The sequence below is a fragment of the Palaemon carinicauda genome, chromosome 21, assembly GCF_036898095.1.
Source record: "Palaemon carinicauda isolate YSFRI2023 chromosome 21, ASM3689809v2, whole genome shotgun sequence".
Taxonomy (NCBI): Eukaryota; Metazoa; Arthropoda; class Malacostraca; order Decapoda; family Palaemonidae; genus Palaemon; species Palaemon carinicauda.
In genome coordinates, this window is record NC_090745.1 from 49,311,221 (window position 1) to 49,333,572 (window position 22,352).

Consider the following 22,352-nt stretch of genomic DNA (forward strand, 5'->3'; position numbering starts at 1 on the left):
ACTTCCTGGAAGACGGATGGATTGGGATCTGGAAGTACGCGTCCTTTAGATCCAGTGTGCACATGAAGTCTAGAGGTCTCACCGCAAGTTTGACCGTGTCCGCTGTCTCCATGCTGAACCGAGTTTGCTTGACAAACTTGTTCAGAGCCGAGAGGTCGATGACAGGTTTCCAGCCTCCAGACGCCTTCTTTACAAGAAAGAGTCGACTGTAGAAGCCTGGGGAGCCGTCGACGACCTCCTGGAGAGCATCCTTCTTGAGCATGGTCTCGACTTCTGCCCGAAGGGCCAGCCCCTTTACCAATCCCATGGCATAGGAGCTCAACGACACTGGATTCGCTGTCAGGGGAGGTTGAGATGTTGTGAACGGGACGTGATAGCCTTGGCCGATCACAGAAATCGTCCAAGTATCGGCCCCATGTTGCTGCCACCTGTGCACGCAACTTCGAAGGCATCCCCCCACAGGTGGACACGCGGGGGGACTGCCACTCCTAGCGTTTGCGGACGCGGCCGCCCCCTCTAGGAGTCTTGCCTCCCCTGGAGGACTTACCGCCCCTCTTGTCCTTGGCTGGAAAGGGCTGGGGCTTAGACACCACTTTCTTAGCTGCCGGTGCCTGCTTTGGTGTCCTGCGAGGCTGCTGCTGTTGTTGCTGCGGAGCTGGAGGCTTATAGGGCCGAGCTGTAAGGGCCCTATGGATGAGGGAGTCCTGGCTAGACTTCCTCCACCTCTCAGCTGTTCGTTCCATGTCCTGAGGCTCTAACAGATTCCCCCTAAGGAGGGAAGCATGCCTGAGCCTACAGACATCCACGGCGGGGACCTTCGGGTGGAACTTCTCGGTCACCGCATCACGCCGCTTCAATACCGAGTTGGCCCACAGGGCGGTAACCTGATGTGCCAGGAACTCGATGGAGCGGGTGCCCGAGAGTAGGAAGGTCTCCAGGGCCTTCCTATTGGCCTCCTTAGACAAATCCTCGGAGCGCAATAGGATGCCCAGAGACCCTAGCCATATATCCAGCCACGAAGTGGCCTGCATGGCGCACTTCGTGACCTTCTCATGACTCAGGATCTCCGACGCCGAGAACGTCACCTGCCGAGCGGAGAGCTTCTCGAGAGGAACTCCCTTAGCAAGCTCTTCTACGGAATGATGGAGAGGAAGAGCGAGACTAGACTCCCCCAAGATCTCAAAATACCTCCTCTGCTGGAGACGAGGAGGTGAGAGGAGTTTGTTCTCGGCAGAGGAACGACTGGAGGAAGCGAGAGCCGCGAGTTGAGCATTGGCCCTGGCTCAAGCACTCTTCAACCCTTGGGACCAGGGCAGAGCCGCGCTGGCCTTGGGGGGCTTCTGAGTACCATACACCTGGTCCAGGACCGTGTCCTTGCCTTCTCGGGGGGCGATCACGGGGTCCATGAACCTGTTGAGTTGCCTCATCAGGCTCACGACCTGCCAGAAGGCATGCTCAGACTCCTGCTGGTCTCCTCCTTGCGGACTGGCAGCTAAGTCTCCCGTCCCCGGAATCTCTTCCTGGGGAGATGCGTGGATGTTCTCCCGGGGTGCAGCTGGTTCCTGACGAATCCTAGAAGACGACTTCGGGATTGTCTTGGAGTCCTTGGGTTCCCTCCTGGGCGGGATACACGACCCCAACAAAGAGGTTTGGAAGGCGCCCTCCGCGCGAGACGATTCCCCTCCACGAGGAGACGACTCCCCCCTTGGTGCCGAGGGGGAGACCATCACCTCACTGGATTCTCCCGAGGACGGAAAAGCCTCATCCTCGGGAGGAGAAAGCGCCTGCGAAGGGGATGGAGCCTTCCCGATAGACCTCTTAGGAACCACCTCTTAAGAACCAACTTCTCCCTGGGAGAAGACACCACGAAGTCCACTCCTCTCCTTCTCTTCAGCGGGGGCGAGACAGCCGTTGGCTTGTGCCCTTGATCGGCGAGTGCCGGCTTCATAGCCTTCACTAACGCCCGCATCAGAGGACCAAACCAAGTCTGCCGAGACACGGACACAGAGTCCGAAATTCCCGCTGGAGGGAAGGGGATCGGGCGATCCTTCGGAGTGGACACCACTGGACCTGCCAGAAAAGGAAAGGGGGAAGAAAGTTGTACTGACCTCTCTGATGGGTCTTCCCTATCCTGCACAAGAGTCCTGCGCTTCGGCGGAGGCGATCCTGAGTGCGGTCTGGCGACACGCGTCCCTGCTGCTGTCGCAAGCTGCGGAACCCAACGCGAATAGGGGTCGTGCTGATGCTCGTACGTAGGCGAAACTACGGAGTCGCGCGCGAGAGGATGTTGAGGCGCGGGTGCGCAATCGCGCGCAGGCGAGCGGTCGCGCGGGCGCGCAGGCGAGTGGGCGCGAGGGCGCACAGGCGAACGAGCGCGTGGGCAAGCTGGCGAGTGAGCACGTTGGCGCGTTGGCGAGGGAGCGCGCTGGCGCGTGGGCAAACGAGATCGCTCCGATGACCGCTGACGATGATGACCAGGAGACCTGTAGCGCGTGGGAGAGCGATGGCGAGCAGGCGATCGGCGGCGCGCTGGTGAACGCTGGCGCGTAGGCGAGCGATGGCGCGCTGGCGCATGGTGGCGCGTTGGCAAGCGATAGCGCGTGGGCGAGCTGACAGGAGGCGACCCATGTCTCTCCAGATCCTCTGGGGGACGGCGCGTCGGAGAGCGCTTGCGCGCAGGCGATAGGTCACGCGGGCGGTCTGGAGATCGCCGATGTTCAGGTGATTGCTGACGCGCTGGGGACCGTTGACGTGCAGGAGATCGCTGACGAGCAGGCGAATGTTGATCGGTCTGTGATCGCTGGCGTGCTGGTGATCGCTGGCGAGCGGGAGGGCGATGCGTGGAATCCTGTGTGGGCGCTGCCGGCGCAGTGCGCAAAGGCGAACGCTCATGAACGGGTTCAGGAACAGGAGGCGCGTGAGCGTACAGGCACTTTGGAAGTACGCGCAGGAGACCGCGAGTGTTGCTGCGCTGGAACAGGCTGACGAGCAGGATCGCGAGGGCGAGGATAAGAGTCCTTGGTCACAACTTGAACCGAAGTTCTAGGTAGCGCAGGCGAGCGTGGGCGCACAGGGCGCGAGTCAGGAACTGGGAGCGCAGGTGCGCTCTGACGGACAGGAGATCTAGGGCGCTCAGGGGAACGATGGCGCACTGGGCGCTCAACAGGAACAACAGGATGAACGATGTCCTCAGAAGAGCGCTGGCGAGAAGAGGGGCGACGATCATCAGGAGAGTGCTGGCGAACGGGAGAACGCTGGCGATCAGGAGAACGCTGGCGATCAGGAGAACGCTGACGAGCAGTAGAGCGCCTGTGCGCTAACACTGCAGGAGGGCGCGCAGGGGAACCCTGACGCGCAAGGGAAGAACCCACACCGTGGGAAGCAACCCTTTGCCCCGAAGGGACCGTTGCCCGTCGGCTGACGAGGTCAGGCTGCTGGACGTCTGCACCAGAAGCTGAAGGTCTGGAAGGCGTAGGAGACCGATCCCCAGAGAGGTCTCAGGAAGCTGGAGCTGCAGGCTGCTTACGGCGAGGAGAGTCCCCCTCGGAGGAAGGAGAAGAAGATTCAAAAAGGCGCCTCTTAGCACCCTTATAGGGAGACGGGAGGCCCTTGCTGCGCAGCGGACGGTGAGCCTTACGGCGAAGGCGGCCACGAGGAAGATCGTCAGGACCATCAGTCCTCCGAAGGGGAGTCTCAGTCAAGGCACTCCCTCGAGAGGGAGGCTTGGCAACAGAAGAGCCCGCGGGACTCCCTTCCCCCTTCGAAGGATGTACGGAAGGGGGAGGAGAGCCTTCAGCACCATCATCCACAACAGGAACCGCAGAGGATTGACCCGACCCGTCGAAAGCCTCTGCCACCACGACGTCGACGATAGACAGAGGATCTACCTCTGCTATCACCGGCGACTGCTTAACAGCGGCCCCCAACTGGACAAGGTCAATCAGGCCTTCCCTGGAGGGCAGGCCCTTAAGCCCCAAGGAAGCCCAAATCTGAAAAAGATCATCATGAGACAAGGAGTCATTAGCAACAACCTCCCCCGGAGGAGGAGTGGGAGCCGCCCCGCTATGGGAGGTGACGCCCTCTCCCTCAACCCAAGGTCGGGAAACAGAACTAGGGCCTGCGCTCCCACTCGGCGGTCTCTCCTTAGGAGCCGAACGAGGGGGAGCTTCGGAGGAGGTTTGGGCGGCGAAAGAAGAGTCCCGAGAGCCTTCCTCCTTCAAGGCAACCCCAGAAGGAGAACGGTCTCTCTTGGACTTCTTCTTACGCCGGCGGCCAAACCTCTCCCACTGGGAGGCAGACCACTCCCTGCACTCACTACAAGTATTCTCTCTGTCACACCGTCGGCCTCGACACTGCGGGCAAAGGGTGTGAGGATCTGTGTCCACCGCAGACATGAATGTACCGCAAGGGCGACCGGCAATACCAGGGCACTTGCGCATGGTGAACAACTAAAGGTGAGGCCAACTTCAAACGCACACACACAAACTGGAAGAAAAAGCAAAAAAAGATTAAGGCTGTCAACGAGGACGATGGACAGACACGTCTGTTCATCGCCGGAGCCAAAAGTGAAGTGAAGCAAATCACCGGTGTATGGGGGGGAGTGGTAGTAAGCTACCCCTTCCCCTACCCCCACTAACTAGCGCGGGGGTAGTTAACCCTCATTAAAAACTATTGGCTCGTCATTTCAGCTACCCCAAAAAGTAAACCCAATGTAAATAGCGTGGTTTGTATTTCGGTTATGGAACAAATTTCTCTTAAGGATATCGCATAATATCAGGGGACGTGTATCTTGATACGGACCATAGGTATCTTCACCCCGAATAGCGTTTTCGCCTCTAGGGGGAAGAGTGGCAAAATAGAAGGGGAGCCGTTATCAAGGTTACCCTACTTCCCATACTACTATTGAGTGACAAGATGGCGGACATTCCTTGTACCGTTGAGCATGGTGCTACAGATATAGTAATTTCGGGAGGGATTCTGCAAAGACCTTTTCTATAGAAAAGGAGGGTGGGTCCATCAAGACGACATGGCTATCTCACCAAAAAATAGATTTTTCGCTTCGCTCAAAATCCGTTTTTTGGGCTCAAGCAATGTCGTTACTGTATCTGTGGATTTTCATCAGTGCCTTAACCTTGGGACAATTTTTTCTATGGTCATCTGGACCATTTGAGACAAATGACGTTACCGTTATCCGTCATTATCACTAATCATGAACAATGTTAGTGCTTTCTGCCCCCTACAAGGAAGAGTTATACTGTACTAGACGGTAGAAAAGGGGCCTCAAGGTTAGCATATATTGTATGAACAAACATGACAAATTTGTAGATAATTTGTATATTTCCTAACTATACAAACCTTAGCTATTTACATGGGGTAATTACTTCGGCGTAGCTGAATGACGAGCCATAAGAATTTTAACGAGGGTTTACTACCCCTCCGCTAGTTAGCGGGGGGTAGGGAGGGGTAGCTTGCTACCCCTCCCCCCTGACTTAGAGGTAGGACTTATCTTGGGGGACAGGGCTGGCGGGCAAATATGTGTAAATAGCTAAGGTTTGTATAGTTAGGAAAAATGTTATTTTGATTATAAAATAAATTTTTGAATATACTTACCCGGTGATTATATAGCTGCAACTCTGTTGCTCGACAGACAACTCTACGGAAAAACTCGCCAGCGATCGCTACACAGGTTGCGGGTGTGCCCAACAGCGCCATCTGTCGACCAGATACCCAGCTCTCAATGTAAACAAAGACTCAATTTTCTCCTCGTCCCACTGCGTCTCTATTGGGGAGGAAGGGAGGGTCATTTAATTTATAATCACCGGGTAAGTATATTAAAAAATTTATTTTATAATCAAAATAACATTTTTCAATATTTAACTTAGCCGGTGATTATATAGCTGATTCACACCTAGGATGGTGGGTAGAGACCAGTAATATATGTTTACACTTTTATGAGCTAAGAGTTTTTTATTTCATTTTAGAAGTTATCAAAATAACAAAAACAAAATAAATAGGTACCTGGTAAGGAAGTCGACTTGAACAATTACTCTGCCTTTTAAGTACGTCTTCCTTACGGAGCCTCGCGATCCTCTTAGGATGCTGATCGACCCCTAGGATCTGAAGTATCGAGGGTTGCAACCCATACAACAGGACCTCATCAAACCCCTAATCTAGGCGCTCTCAAGAAATGACTTTGACCACCCGCCAAATCAACCAGGATGCGAAAGGCTTCTTAGCCTTCCGGACAACCCATAAAAAAAAACAACATTTCAAGAGACAGATTAAAAGGATAAGGAATTAGGGAATTGTAGTGGTTGAGCCCTCACCCACTACTGCACTCGCTGCTACGAATGGTCCCAGTGTGTAGCAGTTCTTGTAAAGAGACTGGACATCTTTCAAGTAAAATGACGCGAACACTGACTTGCTTCTCCAATAGGTTGCGTCCATTATACTTTGCAGAGATATATTTTGCTTAAAGGCCACGGAAGTTGTTACAGCTCTAACTTCGTGCGTCTTCACCTTAAGCAAAGTTCGGTCTTCCTCACTCAGATGTGAATGAGCTTCTCGTATTAACAATCTGATAAAGTCTGACCAAGCATTCTTTGACATAGGCAAGGATGGTTTCTTAACTGAACACCATAAAGCTTCAGATTGGCCTTGTAAAGGTTTAGTACGCTTTAAATAGAACTTAAGAGCTCTAACAGGGCATAAGACTCTTTCTAGTTCATTGCCTACGATCTCCGATAAGCTGGGGATATCGAAAGATTTAGGCCAAGACCGAGAAGGCAGCTCATTTTTGGCTAGAAAACCAAGTTGTAGCAAACAAGTGGCTTTTTCTGACGAAAATCCGATGTTCTTGCTGAAGGCATGAATCTCACTAACTCTTTTAGCCGAGGCTAAGCATACCAGGAAAAGAGTCTTAAGAGTGAGATCTTTCAGGGAGGCTGATTGTAACGGCTCCAACCTGTCTGACATGAAGAATCTTAGTACCACGTCTAAATTCCATCCAGGGGTAGCCAAACGACGCTCCTTGGTGGTCTCAAAAGACTTAAGGAGGTCTTGCAGATCTTTATGTTTGGAAAGATCTAAGCCTCTATGCCGGAAGACCGATGCCAACATGCTTCTGTAGCCCTTGATAGTGGGAGCTGAAAGGGATCGTCCTTTTCTCAGGTATAAGAGAAAAACAGCTATTTGAGCTACAGAGGTACTGGTCGAGGATACAGAAACTGACTTGCACCAGTCTCGGAAGACTTCCCACTTCGATTGGTAGACTCTAATGGAAGACGCTCTCCTTGCTCTAGCAATCGCACTGGCTGCTTCCTTCGAAAAGCCTCTAGCTCTCGAGAGTCTTTCGATAGTCTGAAGGCAGTCAGACGAAGAGCGTGGAGGCTTTGGAGTACCTTCTTTACGTGTGGCTGACGTAGAAGGTCTACCCTTAGAGGAAGACTACTGGGAACGTCTACTAACCATCGAAGTATCTCGGTGAACCATTCTCTCGCGGGCCAGAGGGAAGCAACTAACGTCAACCTTGTCCCTTCGTGAGAGGCGAACTTCTGCAGTACCTTGTTGACAATCTTGAACGGTGGGAATGCGTAGAGATCCAGATGTGACCAATCTAGGAGGAAAGCATCTATATGTATTGCTGCTGGGTCCGGGACTGGAGAGCAATAGATTGGAAGCCTCTTGGTCAGCGAGGTTGCAGAGATCTATGGATGGTTTTACCCCAAGTGGCCCAAAGTCTCTTGCACACATCCTTGTGGAGGGTCCATTCGGTTGGAAGTACTTGCCCTTTCCGACTGAGACAATCTGCTATGACGTTCAAGTCGCCTTGGATGAACCTCGTTACTAGGGAGATGTCTTGACCTTTTGACCAGATGAGCAGGTCCCTTGCGATCTCGTACGTCAGTGAGTGGGTACCTCCTTGTTTGGAGATGTACGCCAAGGCCGTGGTGATGTCCGAGTTAACTTCCACCACTTTGCCTCGAAGGAGAGACTTGAAGCTTTTCAAGGCCAGATGTACTGCCAACAGCTCCTTGCAGTTGATATGCATGCTCCTCTGACTCGAGTTCCACAGTCCTGAGCATTCCCGACCGTCTAGTGTCGCGCCCCAGCCCACGTCCGATGCGTCCGAGAAGAGAACGTGGTTGGGAGTCTGAACAGCCAGGGGAAGACCCTCTCTTAGGTTGATATTGTCCTTCCACCAAGTCAGACAAGACTTTATCTTTTCGGAAACCGGGATCGAGACCGCTTCTAGCGTCTTGTCCTTTTTCCAGTGAAAAGCTAGATGGTATTGAAGAGGACGGAGGTGTAGTCTTCCTAGTGACACAAATGTTCCACGGATGACAGCGTCCCTACCAGACTCATCCACAGCCTGACTGAGCAGCGTTCCTTCTTCAGCATCTTCTGGATGGATAGCAGGGCTTGATCTATTCTGGGGGCTGATCGTCTTGTTGTTCAGCAACGTCCTCATCAGAGGGTTCCTCATCCGAAAACTGATGAGGAAACGGCAACGGAGTGGGCAACGTCTGGCTCGCTGAGTCCGGTCGCACTGGTGCATGCGTGACGGAGCCGGACGCAACATCATGGAACTGCTGCACAGTCTGTGAACTGTCAACAACCATGGGTGCGCGAGGAAGCACAGCGTCAACCCGAGACTGTCTAGACCGTCTGGGTTGTGCAGTCAACACCCTACCGGGTTGCTGAGGTTGACGCACTGCGTCAAAACAAGTCATCTCTGCTGGTTGTTGAACGTCCTGAACGTCAACAACCACCTCCGAGCGTCGCTTAACGTCAACGTGCGGCTGGCAACCCACACTGGGTCGCATCGGTGGAGGAACCACCTCAACTGGCAGACGCGAGTAGGTTACCTCAGCGTCAACAGGGCGCACAACCGACCGGTTGGAAGGTTGTTGGCCAGAAGGTTCGGTAGCAACCTTCTCCGCATTAAAGTCCTCTATCAAGGACGCAAGCTTGGACTGCATGTCTTGCAGCAAAGCCCATTTAGGGTCTACGGGAGCAGGTGCGGCAACAGACGGGGTTAGCGACTGAGGCGATACCGCTTACCATCCCTGAAAGCCTTGTTATGCATGACATAATTGTACAGCAAAACTTCAAAGGCTCGAAAACAACTGTGAAGTTGACCTGTAAAAAAAAAAAACTTGGAGCGTCTCCTGGCCAGGCGCCAGGGAGATTCCAGTTTAAAAGAAGGGAAAGCAAAGGCTGTATCCCCCAAACTCCTCCTGGTGAAAAATCAGTCGCCTAGCCAACGTAAAGCTCTCTAGGAGAGCGAGAGAGCACTAGCTTAAAAACAACGGCTTCGAAGTAGCTAGGCCTAGTGTAAGCTCTGACGTTTAGGCGAACGAGGAGCAGCAGTTACAAAAAGATCCGGACAAAGATCCTTAAAAAAATCATCATGATTTAATTAAAGTCCATAGGGGGCTAAGCCGCTTTAGGCTCCTCTCCATCTGACAGAGTCCTCAAGGGAATATCAGTAGGAGGGGGAACAGCAACTTCCTCATCTACAGGAACCTTGTCCGATAAAAGCTGAGTCTCAAGCAAGGGAGAGACCTACCGTGGTGGCAATGCTTTACAAGCAGAGTCCACACTCACTGGTGCATTAGTAGCGGACCAGAACGCAACGTCATGTAACTGCTTGACAGTCTGTGAACTGTCAACAACTGAACTGTCAACCACAACAGGTGCGTGAGGACGCACAGCGTCCACTCGAGACTGCTTTGACTGCCTAGACTGAGCAGTCAAAACAACTCTAGAATGCGGAGGTTGACGCACAGCGTCAAAACAAGTCAACTCCGATTGTTGGTGAACGTCTTGAACGTCAACAGGAGCATCAGCAAGTGGCCTAACGTCCAAATGCGGCTGAAAAACCACACGAGACCGCATCGAGTGTGGTTCTAAACAACCTGACTGACGTGACTAAGCTACGCCAACGTCAACAGTAAGCACAAAGGAACGTTAGGTTGGCTGAAAGCCAGGATATCGATGAGATAAACGGCTAGACTCAACGGACTAATCGGCAGAATAGTTTTCCATAAGGGAGGCAAGCATATACTGCATGTCTTGCCATACAACCCATTAAGGATCAACGGAAATGGTTGTGGTAAGAGACGAGGGTAACGTCTGTGACCGCAACACTTTGCCAACAAAAAAAGACTCTCGGAGTCTGTGTTACGCTTTTGTTAGGCGGCGAGCAGTTATCCGATGACTGCATAGGGTCAGAACTGTCCTAATGGAGATCTTGGTAAGATACAACCGATACCATAGAGGGAAAACGTCTGTTCGTTGATCAAGGCCTCTCGAACCCATAAGTCGTTTGACATTACTTCTCCCCTGGGCTTGGGAGCATGCAAGAGGTCCCGGACTAGGTGAACGACAGGCACGAACAGACGAACCCTCGGACGCAACACTGTAACACTTTGCGCATATCACTTTATCACTTCGATTTTCTGTTTTGCACTTATTTCACTGAAATCGAAACTTTTACTGATTTCTACCTGAAACACGCAATTCTACCCTTCATTAAAAGTTAGTAATTGCGAAATCAGTCGTATAATGCAAGCTCATTAATACCAGCAAAAAACAGAAAACATATTTTAAGATAAAAAAAAATCAGTGGCTGGGAAAGAGACTAAACACTAGTTCATATAAACTACGTTTTCAATCTCTCACCGCACATAGCCTGGGGACGAGAATAAAAAACTAAAAACGTTTTATCCTTCCTCCCCGTACAGCGACTAGGGACGAGAGTAACTCGAGAACAACGTTACCCGCTTGAACGGAACATTTTCTCTCCTCTCTCTCCCTCCGTCTCTATCTCTCTCTCTCTTGATTTCGCACCTAAGAGAAGAGCCCAATTCTATTTCGTCAAAAAAACATGTTATTTGACTAAAGGAAAAAACTGAAAGGTTTTTCAAATAAAAAGTTCCTTTAAAATAGAATTTAAAACATTTAAGCTAAGAAAGAATGAACAAAACGTCAGAATCGATTTACTCTTACTGCAAAGTGAAACCGTGATACACTCTCTCTCTATCGTAACGATAGAGCGCATGTTGAACGTCCTGAACGTCAACAACTGCGTAGCATAAATAAACTAAACGTTAGTTCATCTTTGAAAACAGTACGAAGACTATCAAAGAAATTCTTTCATAAAATATTACATTTAAAAAGTTTTAAATCCTTAGCTCTTTAAAAGCTAATTACGATATAAAGGGCTCAACGTTGATTAACATCGGTTTCCAAGTTAGGACCGCCTACTCTCAGGAAAGGTCGCTTATAAACAAAACATTAAAATTTATTTTTATATGTTTATAATAAATGGAAAGTTAATCGAAGAGGCCTAATAAGGGCGGAGAGATATAAATATATAGAGGAAAATCTATAACGTGATAAGATAATTACTAAAAGCCTAAACACACTTCCGTCTAAGGGAAGGGTCGGCCATTTAAAAGTGAAAGAAAGTCCATACTCTCTTTGTCACCATAATTAAATCTATCCAAAACGAGTTCAAGATTTAAGATGAAGATAAAACACCTGCATAGCGAAAGCTCAAAACTAGAATATAGTACTTCACCAAATAGATGTGAAAAACTCCAGTTTAGCAACAGCGAGTAAAGTACGTCTTGTCGACACCTCGACAGAGAGAAAATTGAGTCTTTGTTTACATTGAGAGCTGGGTATCTGGTCGACAGATGGCGCTGTTGGGCACACCCGCAACCTGTGTAGCGATCGCTGGCGAGCTTTTCCGTAGAGTTGTCTGTCGAGCAACAGAGTTGCAGCTATATAATCACCGGCTAAGTTAAATATTGAAAAATACAAATTATCTACGAATTTGTCATTTGTTCCATAACTGAAATACAAACCACGCTATTTACATGGGGTGACTTAACCCTTAGGAAGGGTGGTAAGTCCCTGCCATACTGGCTTTGGCTTGCCCGGGGATTCCATATTCGAGCGTTTAAGTACTCGGTCAATAGGGAATCCCTGCTCCTCGCTAGCGGTTGTGAAACTGCCGCGGCCTACGTAAGGTGTGTGCGAAGGTGAAAAGTGACTCGTCCTAGGAAGTTGACCTGGAGTTCCTCAGAAGGATATCTAGGCTAGGACTCCCAATACCACCTCGTCAGGGTATGGGGACATGACAGTATTAAGCTTAATACTAGGAACACAAGGAAGCATGGTCTACCTGCAGTGGTTTGAGGTCAGCTGTGCAGAGAACCCAGGATGCTGCTTTCTCTAAGAAAACAATAAGGGCCAGACAGATCTTTTCATTCATGCAGACTAACACCGGGTAACAAGGCCCTCAACCTTCTGCTACTTGTCCATTAAGGAGCCTGAGGTTTAGACCAGCTGTTGTGCAGCCACCACAGGGCCGATAGAAAACGTATCGAGCCTCCTGTGGGTCACGTCTTGCAGGTAGTGGGCTGTGAAGGTGGTCTGATGCTTCAACACCCCCACTTGCAGGACCTGCATCACTGAATGATACTTCATGAAGGGCAGGGATGTAGCTACGCCCTTGACATCATGCGCTCTAGGGCGATGTGACGGAGAAGGGTCAGGATTCAAGGCCAGGTGTACGTATTACCTTGCGAATCCAGGTTAAGATGGTATTCCTGGTGACCCTTCTCTTCATTTCCCAGTGTCCACGAACCAGGCTTGAACCTGGGGACGAACTGTAGCTGTTCTCTTAAGACACAACCTCAGACTCCCTACTGGCAAGGTAGGAGATGGTCTGGGTCATCTGTTACAGGACGGGAGACTCGAAACCTGGAAAGAGTCGAATCGCGGGTCCGGCACTCCCGGGTTCTGAGTCTTGGCGACAAAACTCAGTGACGAACCTGAACGTTACCTCCCCCTATCCCCTTGAATGGGCGATGTCGTATGAGAGACCATGTGACTCGCTTGGCCGAGGTTAAGGCTAGCAGGAACACTGTCAACCCGGTAAGGTGGTGATCTGGAGCCTTACGTAGTGGTTCGTAGGGAGGTCTCTTTAGAGACTTGAGGACTCGAACCAAGTTCCAAGGAGGAAGTCTCATTCCGACTGAGGGCAGGAGAGAACATGGCTTCGTATGAGGAGAGAGAGTTGAGATGCTGGATAGTCTTCCGGCGTGAAGTCGAAGCGAAGCTACGGCTTTGTGGAGGATGTTGGCATGTGGTTGCGTGAGTAACCCGTGACGTGGAGGGAGTTCCCTCGGAGGCTCCGTAAGGAGTTACAGAAGGTCTGGTGAGCCATTCTGCGAGATGCCCTAGCGGAGCTATGGAGGTCATTGAGAGACTGACTGAAACTCTGGTCTTGTAGAGTACTCTTCTCATCAGCCAGAACAGGGGAAGGCGAACACATCGATGTTGTCCCACCGTTGTTGGAAGGCATCTCACCAGAGGACCTTGGGGTCCGGGACCGGGGAGCAGTACAGCGGGAGCTTGTAGATCAGTGCTGTAGCGGATGGGTCCACAGTTGGGGAACCCCACAGAGTCAGGACTTTGTAGGCTACCTGAGGATCCAAAGACCACTCTGTATCTAGTATCTGTGTCGCACTGCTCAGACTGTCGGCGAGCACATTCCTTTGCCCGGAATGAAGCGAGCTGCTAGAGTGATCGAGAGGAACTCGGGCCATCTCAGTATCTCTACTGCAAGATGGGATGGCTATTCTGAAAAAAAGTACCTGCCTGTCTGAGCATATGAGCCATCACTGTGGTGTTGTCGCTCCTCACAACCACAGAGTAGTCCGCCAGGCTTGGTGGAGCTACTGAAGTGCCAAGAACACGGCCTTCATCTCTAGTAGGTCTAGAGAAGGTACCTTCCTGGTTCTGACCACCGGCCTGAGGTCCTGTGGTTCAGAACATGGGCCCCCCCACCCTTTCTTTGATGCGTCCGAAAACAGCATCAAGTCTGGGGGGAGGACGAGAAGGTCCACTCCCTTACGTAGATTCTCGTCTGCTACCCACCACTGGAGGTCCGTCTGTTCCGGTTGTCCCATAGGGATCAAGGTGTCCGGGGAGTAATGTCCCTGACTCCACCGCGACCTGAGTCGCCACTGGAGAGAACTCATCCTGAGGCGACTGTTGGGAACCAGACGGGCCAGGGAGGAGAAATGGTCAAGGAGACGTAACCACGTTTGGGTTGGAAGTTCTTCTCGTGTGAGGAAAGGTCTCGCGACCTTCCTCAGCCTTGCTATCCTGTCGTCTGAAGGGAAGGCTTTGTGGAGATTGGTGTTTATAACCATGCCTAGGTATACCAGACTCTGAGAGGGCTGCGGAGAGGACTTCTCGAGGACTACCATGATCCTTAGAACTTGGCAAAGTCCGAGAAACTTGTCCCGATGGCGAAGAAGGGTTGCCTTTGAGTCTGCTAGGATCAGCCAGTCGCCCAGGAAACGGAGGAGACGGATTCCGATCCTGTGAGCCCATGAAGAGATCAGAGTAGACACCTCAGCGAACACTTGAGGTGCTGTGGAGAGACCGAAGCACAGCACCTTGAACTGGTATATCTTGTCTTCCAGGCAAAATCCAAAGTACTTCCTTGAAGACGGGTGGACCGGGATTTGGAAGTACGCGTCCTTCAGGTCCAGTGTACACATGAAGTCTTGTGGTCTCACTGCAAGACTGACCGTGTCTGCCATCTTCACACTGAACGGAGACTACTTGACAAACCCGTTCAGTGTCGAGAGGTCGATGACCGGTCTCCAGCCTCCAGACGCCTTTTCACAGGGAGGAGTCGATTGTAGAAGCCTGGGGACCCGTTCACAACCTCTTGGAGGGAGCGTTTCTTCAGCTGCATAGTCTGGACTTCTGCCCGGAGGGCCTGCCCCTTTACAGATCCCTACCCAGGGAGGAGGGAGGGGCTTGTTACCGACACTGGATCTATTGAAGGAGGCAAGCTCAGAGAGCTGGCCCTCGGCCTTGTCTCTGGCGCTCTTCATTCCCTGAGACCAGGGCAAAGCTGCACTGGCCCTAGGGAGTACCTGGGTATTGAAGATTCGGTCCAGGACCGTATCCTTCCCTTCACGAGGAGGAATCTCTGGGTCTGGGGTCCCCTTGAGGTTCCTCCTGAGGGTCAGGACCTGCCAGAACGCGTGTTCTGACCCCTGGAGCTCTCCTCCTGCTGGACTGGCAGCGAGGTCTCCCGTCCCCAGAGGCTCTTCCTGGGGAGACTCGCAGACATTCTCCAAGGGTCCATCTGGGTCCTGTCGGGTCATTGCGGAAGACTTGGGCCTTCAGTTCCCTCCTAGGAGGGAAACAGGACACCAGCAAAGAAGGATGTAAGGCTTTCACCCCCTCCGTACGAGAAGATTTCTCACGAAGAGGCGGGGATTCCCCCATTGGTGTGATGGGGGAGAGGACCGGATCTTCCGACCCTCCTGAGGATGGGTAATGCTCATCTGCAGGGGAGGGGGAGGAAGTCTGAGGAGGGATAGGAGCCTGCGTAAGGACTCGCGAAGAGACAGGATAGTCCTTGGAGGAGATACCACGTCAGGGATTCCTCTCTCCCTCTTCAGGGGGGGAGGAAGTTGCTACTGGGTCCTGTCCGCTGCGAGCGACTCCACTCTCTCGCCCAGGGCTTGAATGGCCACCATCATGTCCTTTAGAGTTGGTTCATTAGGATTAATAGAAGTGGGATCTGGAACTACCACTACAGGGGAAGGATCAATAGGTTCGTTGACACGGGGAGGGGAACAATCTCTAGAAGAACGAGATAAACTCTTAATCCTTCTGATCCTATCCCTCTCAAGCTTACGAGTGTAGCGGTCAAACTCCAACCACTCACTCTCAGACAAAATAACACACTCATCGCAACGATCAACCAACTCACAAACTTTACCTCTGCATTTCACACAAATGGAGTGGGGATCAACAGAGGCTTTAGCAAGCCGGGTCTTACAACCTCTCACACACCTTCTAATACTTGAAGAAGAGTCAGACAATGAAAATTTTAAAGAGAGATATACAAGCAAGGGTCAAAACAACAAAATCTAATTGGGTCCAAGAAAAATCCAAAATCAAATCCAAACGAGCCAAAGCCAAAGCCAAATTGTACATCACCAAAATAACTGCAATTATACACAGGCTACAGCGAGTGAAAATCCAACGATGTCACCGGTGAGGCGGCAGGGAAGATCTGAGGAATAGTTGGAATGGTTCCAGGTACCTGGGTAGTACACCTGACTACCCAATCGGCGATTGCCGCGAGTTTTGAAATCCTGCCGTGACGTCAGGGACTAAGCTATATATATAACTACCAGGTAAGTCAGATGTTTAAAATTGTAGACTAGGACTTTCCCAATAGCACCTCATCAGGGTATGGGGACGTAACAGTATTAATATTAATACTAGGAACACAAGGGAGCATGGTTTACCTGCAGTGGTTAGAGGTCATTTATGCAGAGAACCCAGGATGCTGCTTTCCCCAAGGGAGGGGAGATGAAGAAAAGAATAAGGGCCAGTCAAACCTTTTCATTCATGCAGACTAAAACCAGGTAACAATGCCCTCAACCTTCTGCTACTTGTCCAATAAGGAGCTTGAGGTTTTAAACCAGCTGTTGTGCAGCCACCACAGGACCGATAGAGAAAGTATCGAGTCTCCTGTGGGTCACGTCTTGCAGGTAGTGGGATGTGAATGAGGTCTGCAATTTCCACACCCCACCTTGAAGAACCTGCGTCACTGAAAAATTTCTTTTGAAGGCCAGGGACGTAGCTATGCCCCTGACATCATGTGCTCTGGGGCAACGTGACGGAGGAGGGTCTAGATTCAGTGCCAGGTCAATGACCCTGAGAATCCATGCAGAGATGGTGTTCTTGGTGACCCTCCTCTTAGTCCTTCTTGTGCTGACGAACAGTACTGGCACACGAGGACGGGCTGCGGCTGTTCTCTTGAGGTACAGCCTCAAGCTCCTTACGGGGCATAGTAAGAGATGGTCTGGGTCATCTGTTACAGAACGGAGACTAGAAATCCGGAAGGAGTCGAATCAAGGATCCGCTACTCCCGGGTTCTGAGTCTTAGCAATAAACTCAGGGAAGAAGCTGAACGTTACCTCCTCCCATCCCCTTGAATGGGCGACGTCATATGAGAGACCATGAAGTTCGCTGACTCGCTTGGCCGAAGCCAAAGCTAGCAGGAACACCGTTTTCCAAGTTAGGTGGCGATCTGATGCCTGGTGTAATGGTTCATAGGGAGGTCTCTTAAGAGACCTGAGAACTCGAACCAAGTTCCATGGGAGAGGTCTCACTTCCGAATGAGGGCAGGTAAGTTCATAACTCAGTATGAGTAGAGAAAGTTCTAGCGATGAAGAAATGTCCATTCCTTTCAGCCTAAAGGCGAGGCTTAAGGCTGAGCGATAGCCTTTCACTGCCGAGACTGATAGGCGCATTTCTTCACGCAAATACACGAGGAACTCCGCTATTGCTGGAATAGTGGCATCGAGTGGAGAGATACCCCTTCCACGACACCAACCACAGAAGACTTTCCACTTTGCCTGGTAGACTGCTGCTGATGATTTTCGCAGGTGTCCAGACATCCTGATTGCAACTTGTTGCAAAAATCCTCTCTCAGAGAGGAGATGCTGGATAGTCTACAGGCGTGAAGTCATAGTGAAGCTACGGCTTTGTGGAAGATGTTGGCGTGTGGTTGTTTGAGTAGATTGTGTCGTGGAGGGAGTTCTCTTAGCGGCTCCCTTAGGAGTTGCAGAAGGTCCGGGAACCATTCTGTGTGATGCCATAGTGGAGCTATGAGGGTCATTGAAAGATTGACCAATGTTCTGGTCTTGTTGAGTACCCTCCTCATCAGACAGAATGGGGGAAAGGCGTAAACGTTGATGTTGTCCCACCGTTATTGGAAAGCATCTTGCCAGAAAGCCTTGGGGTCTGGGACTGGGGAACAGTACAGCGGGAGCCTGAAGTTCAGGGCCGTTCCGAAGAGGTTCACAGTCGGAGAACCCCACAAAGTCAGGACTTTTTTGGCTACTAGATGATCCAAAGACCACTCGGTACTCACCATCTGAGATACTCTGCACATTCCTCTTGTCCAGAATGAAGCGTGCCGATAGCGGTATCGAGTGATTTCGGCCCATCTCAGTATCTCTACTGCTAGATGGGATAGTTGCTGCGAAATAGTACCTCCTTGTTTGTTGATGTAGACCACTACTGTGGTGTTGTCGCTTATCACCACCACAGAGTGACTTTCCAGGTACTGTTGGAACGGTTGAAGGGCTAGAAAGACGGCCTTCATCTCTAGGAGATTTATGAGGAGGTACTTTTCTGACTCTGACCAGAGGCCTGAGGTCGTGTGGTGCAACACGTGGGGCCCCCACCCTTTTTTTTGAAGCGTCTGAAAACAGCATCAAATCCGGGGGGAGGACGAGAAGATCCACTCCCTTTCGTAGGTTCTCGTCTGCCACCCACCACTGGAGGTCAGTCAGTTCCACAGGTCCCATGGGGATCTGAATGTCCGGGGAGTCGTAAGCTTGATTCATCCGGGACTTGAGTTGCCACTGGAGGGATCTCATCCAGAGGCGACCATTGGGAACTAGATGGGCCAGCGATGAAAGGTGACCGAGTAGACGTAACCACGATTGGGCTGGAAGTTCTTCTCATTTGAGAAAAGGTCTTGCGACCTTCCTCAGCCTTACTATCCTGTCGTCTGATGGGAAGGCTTTGTGAAGAATGGTGTCTACAATCATGCCTAAGTATACCAGTCTTTGAGTGGGAAGCAGGGAAGACTTCTTGAGATTTACCATGATTCCCAGATCTTGGCAAAGTCTCAGAAGTTTGTCTCGGTGTTAAAGAAGGATTGACACCGAGTCTGCTAGGATTAACCAGTCATCCAGATAACGGAGGAGACGGATGCCAATCCTGTGTGCCCAAGATGACACTAGGGTGAACACTCTGGTGAAGACTTGTGGTGCTATGGAAGGACCGAAGCACAGCACCTTAAACTGGTATTTTCTGTTGTCCAGGCTGAATCTTAAGTACTTCCTTGAAGACGGATGGACTGGGATCTGGAAGTACACGTCCTTTAGGTCCAGTGTGCACATGAAGTCTTGCGGTCTTACTGCTAGTCTGACCGTGTCTGCCGTCTCCATGCTGAACGGAGTTTGTTTGACAAACTTATTCAAAGCTGAGGGGTCGATGACTGGTCTCCAGCCTCCAGACGCCTTCTTTACAAGAATGAGTCGACTGAAGAAGCCTGGGGATCCGTCGAGGACCTCTTAGAGAGCACCCTTCTTCAACAGGGTTTGGAATTCTGCCCGAAGGGCTTGCCCCCTTGCCAATCCCATGGCAAGGGAGTTCAATGACACTGGATTCCTGGTCAGGGGAGGTAAAGATGTTATGAACGGGACGCAATATCCTAGACTGATCACGGAGATTGTCCAGGAATCGGCCCAGAGTTGCTTCCACCTGTTTGAGCAAATTTGTAGGCATCCCCCCCAACTGGTTGAAATGCAGGGGGACTGCCTATCCTAACGTTTGCGGCCTCGGCTGCCCCCTCTAGGATTTTTGCCTCCCTTGGAGAACATTTTGCCTTTCCTTTCTTTGACAGGAAAGGGCTTAGACACCATTGTCTTTGCTGCTGTTGTCGTCGTAGTGGTCTTGGCTGGACGGGACTGCTGTGGTGCTGGAGGCTTATAGGGCTTGGATGTTATAGCCCTATGAAGGAGGGAATCTTGATGAGACTTCCTCCACCTCTCAGCGGCATGTTCCACATCCTTAGGCTCGAAAAGAACAGACCCCTCCATGGAGGAATGTCTGAGCCTATTGATCTCGGCGCTAGGGACCTTCTGATGGAATCTCTCAGCTACTGCATCCCAACATTTCAGGATGGTATTTGCCCACAAGTTTGAGACTTGGTGGGCCAGAAACTCAAATGTGCGAGTAGGCCTACCTGAGAGAAGGAAGGTTTCCATAGCTTTCCTGGTACGTTCCATGGAGAAATTCTCAGAACGTATCACGATACCTAAGGTCCCCAACCAGATATCGAGCCACGAAGTAGCTTGCATAGCACACTTCGCAACCTTCTCCTGATTGAGAATCTCGGCTGCCGAGAACGAGACCTGCCGGTTGGAGTCTCTCTCAATTAAGAGGGACTCCCCTGGATAGCTCTTCCAGCGAGTGGTGAAGTGGAAGAGCTAGACAAGGTTCCTCTAGAATCTTGAAGTACCTCCTCTGCTATAAACGAGGAGGTGGGAGGAGCTTGTTGGTGGTACCGGAACGGTTGGAGGAGGACATCTCGGAGAGCTGCTGGGAGATCTTGTCCCTGGTAGTCTTTACCCCTTGAGACCAGGGCAGGGCTGCACTGATCTTCAAGGGCTTTTGAGTAACCAAAACGCAGTCTAAGACCGTGTCTTTGCCCTCTCGAGAAGGGATCTCTGGGTCGGAAAACCCGTTGAAAGCCCTCATTAGAGTCAGAACTTGCCAGAATGCGTGCTCTGACTCTTGCTGGTCTCCTCCTGTTGTAGGACTTGCAGCGAAGTCTCCTTCTATCCCCGAAGGCTCTTCTAGGGAAGAATCGCAGACATTCCCTGAGTGGCTAGCTGGCTCCATCCTAGCCCTAGTGGAGGACTTAGGCAATGTTTTGGAGTCTTTGGATTCCTTCCTGGGAAAGATGTAAGACTTCAACATTGAAGAGGGTGGCATGTTCCTTCCAATCCCTGACTGTGTGGAACTCTCGGCGCGAAGAGAGGTTTCCTCCATTGGTGCGATGGGGGAAAGTCTCTCCGCGTGATTCCCTTGGAGACGGGAAATCTTCGTCTGAAAGGGAAGGAGAGGCAGTCCGAGGAATATGAGGAATTTGCCTCGAAGGTCTACGTGGAGTCAATTTCGTCCTCGGGGAAGTGACCGCGTCTAGAACTCCTCTTTTCCTCTTCAGTGGGGTAGAGGCAGCCATGGTTCTGTGTCCAAATTCAGAGAGAATGGGCTTGAAAGCCTGAGTTACGGCTCTGATCAGGGCACCGAACCAGGGCTGTTGGCTGCCAGATGTGCGGTCAGACATACCCCTTGAAGGGAAAGGGATCCCTGGGAGGAGTCACTGGATTAGGTGGGTTCACCTGTGGTAGCTTAGGGATCCTGAACCCCTCTAGAAGTTTCCCTTCTCCCACAATGCACGGTGGTATGCACTTGCAGGGAGGGGAATGAGGCGATGGCGACCTTGCCGGACGTTGTTCTTTGTGATGCGTAGGCTCGCGCGTGGGAGAACATTGACCCTCCCGCGAGGAATAATAATGGCGCTTGCGCGAGGGAGAATATTGGGGCTCGCGCGCGGGAGACAGATGGCGCGTGCGGGCGGGCGGGAGAGTGTTCGGGCGCATCTGTAACAGGCGTAGGGCACGCGCGCAGGAGAATGTCCAGTAACGCGCGGCCGCGCAGTAGATTCATGCTGGGCACACGGGAGAATGTTGTCGCGCATCCCTAGGAGAGGTTTGGCGAGCATGAACATGGCGCGCGCGTATATCCTTGTGAATGTGCGCGGGAGAAGGCTGGCGCGTTGGTAAGGGATGGCGCGAGGGTGAAGGCAGCATGGTTGACTCCTCTGTAGGCCTGATATCCGGAGAAAGTTGGCGCACAGGTTTTACCTGGCGCGTAGGATGGTGCGCAGCACGGCGCGCAGGAGAGTATACTGTAGGGCGCGTAAGTGCACGTGCAGGAGGATGGTGGCATGCAGGAGAGCGCTATATATATATATATATATATATATATATATATATATATATATATATATAGAAGAAAAAACATAAGATAAAAAGACAAAGATTATTGGCAGTCCAAATTAGGCAAGGAGGAGGAGCAGTAACAACCGCTCTCCATCTGAGCCAAAAGCAAAGTGAAGCACAATCCCAGGTGTGTAGGTGAGAGGGGTAGCTAGCTACCCCCCCCCCCCCCTGACTCCTGCTAACTAGCAGAATGGGTAGTTCCCTCACTAAATTCAAATGGCTCGTCCTTTCAGCTTCGCCAAAAGTAATACCCCTACAAATAGCGTTGGTTTGTATTCCAAGTACGGAACAACTATTATTTTAGGTTAAGTTAAGAAATTATACTGTGAAACTGGTATATACCTCTCAGGTTCATAAGTTTAAAATTGTAAATATTAATCCTTTTTCTATATTTTATTTTACTATTTTTTTGTCATTTCTGTTTTTCCGTTGTTATTACAGCCAGTTTTCACATAAATACTTGCACGGAACTAGTTTCCCATTCAAGTTCATTCAAGTTTACTTTATAGATTCCGTTCTGTTTCCGTTAACCAATCATGTACCCATTCGTACGTTAAGTTACCATAGAGGGGTAATATTTCCCCACCCCGTTTTCTTATCACTTCAAGTTCTCGCTTCAGTCCCCTCACAAGCATTTTTCCG

The 22,352-nt window shown here is 51.0% G+C and overlaps 1 protein-coding gene across 1 annotated transcript in view; it reads right to left on the reverse strand.

The window, feature by feature from the left end:
• LOC137615275 (secretion-regulating guanine nucleotide exchange factor) overlaps nucleotides 1–22,352 on the reverse strand; it is a 660,562-nt gene that overhangs the window by 637,225 nt on the left and 985 nt on the right. The window lies entirely within an intron of this gene.